Source organism: Phalaenopsis equestris, unplaced genomic scaffold, assembly GCF_001263595.1.
Source record: "Phalaenopsis equestris unplaced genomic scaffold, ASM126359v1 Scaffold000391, whole genome shotgun sequence".
Lineage (NCBI taxonomy): Eukaryota > Viridiplantae > Streptophyta > Magnoliopsida > Asparagales > Orchidaceae > Phalaenopsis > Phalaenopsis equestris.
In genome coordinates, this window is record NW_018164833.1 from 181,433 (window position 1) to 183,389 (window position 1,957).

The window sequence follows — 1,957 nt, forward strand, 5'->3', positions numbered from 1 at the left end:
GGGGGTTAAAGTTGATCAGAGCTACACCGGTTAGGATCTCATGGTTTCCTCATTTTCTTGTACCACTTTTTATTTTGAATTTACTTAGCTCAAATGAGTTTTTAAACCCATTTAAACCGGGGAGATCTCGTTAGCAACTGTGAGTTACCTCATCTGAGGGATTTTCGTAAATTCAAAAGAATGTGTTATGAAATTGTTATATTTAAAATGATTTATTGTTACCTTTGAAAGGGGTTTAATTTAATTTTAAAAATTGCTGATTAATTTTGAAAATTTTTCATTTTATCAACCAAGCAAGCATGGTATGTAGACATAGTAGTAATTTGCAGTAAATGAAATGACAGAAAATAAATAAAATCGTAAGGACGTACATGTCATCTTCACGCTGCTCCCGCTAAAATGTTAGAACTTGCAACATATATTATTTTGCAGAGAATTTAAATAAATTGCAAAAACAGGAAGACCAGACGAAGGTGTAGCTACCAAACCCCAGCTCATGACTTGGAGAGTCTCTAAAGGTTTTAATGGACGATTTTCTGAAACAAAGTAAAATAAGTCCAATTGTACTTCAAAATATTCAGAAGGTCATAAGAGCATTTGGGAAATAGTCCCTAACAACCTTTAAATCCTTTTCAAATGTTTCGAGTTCATTTGAACCTATTATATTGTTCAATTAATCATCTCAAACTTTAAATTTAGTTTCAATTAATTAATACATCCTACACTCAGTGAACCTGATATTTTAATTATCTCAAGAGTAGGGTACTTCAGATATTCACTTGATATCTTACTTAAGAGTTATGTAAATGGGTGCCCCTAAGACAAGCTCAGGTCATTAAAGATCTTGTACCCACCATTAAAGTTGGGTTTGTAGCGTTTAGAGGTACTAATCAATAATCTCTTTTTTTTTTCCTAAACCTCATTAAACAAGTTCAAATATCAAACCTAACTCACTACTAAGCCCTTAACAATTTCATGGGTAAATTTGCAATTATTAAAATATTAATTTAAGTGGAATATATCTTATCAAAAGATCATGTTATCGCCAATTAAGGGCTTCAAGTGAGTGAATTATTATCTTTCTAATTTAAGCCCACTACTCTAATATCATCTAATTAGATTGACTTCCAAGTCATAATAATTAATAAAATTACAATTTTATCCTTATCATGAAAAGATGGCAAATTGGTTTCTATCTTGTAACCCATTATGTTCCAAACATCTAAAAGAGTTCATCATGATTAAAATTCCCCATTTACCCTTTGGTTAATTCTAAATTTTAATTAAGGAATCAAAATCTAAAATTACCATTTTGCCCATAGGGCTCTTTACTTCATAACTCATCAAATATAACTCAAATGACTTTGAAGTTTTTATGGTACCCCACTCATGGGTTAACTAGAATATCATAGAAGAAAATGTGATTTTTCAAAGTTTCATTTAATTTAAATAATTATTTTTAACTCAAAAATATGATTTTTAATATTAATTTATTTAAGTAATCAAAGTAAAGTTTTTGGTCATGAGAAAATTATTAGAGGTTCACCTAGGTCAGAGGAGCACTTGAGCAAAATTTCATAAAATTTTTAAAATATACTTTAATTATTATAATTATTTATTAATTTTAGAGATTTAATTAAATAGAAAATAGTTTTTAATTACAAAAAATTACTTTTTACATTTTTATGAAATTTCTCTGAGTCCAAAGAACCCAGGGAAACTAACTTGTCATTTTTTTTATTTTTAATTTATTTATTATAATTATTTTAATGGAAGATTAGAGAAAATACATTTTTAGCCTTTACAAAATTATAATTAACTTAGAACATTTAGAAAAAAATATTCTAATGAGTTTCAAGTGATCAGAAACTAATTAGGAACATTTTAAACTATTTTTGTATTTTTGTAATTTTTAATTATTTTTAATTCAAAAATAGGCTCAAAAATAAAATATTTA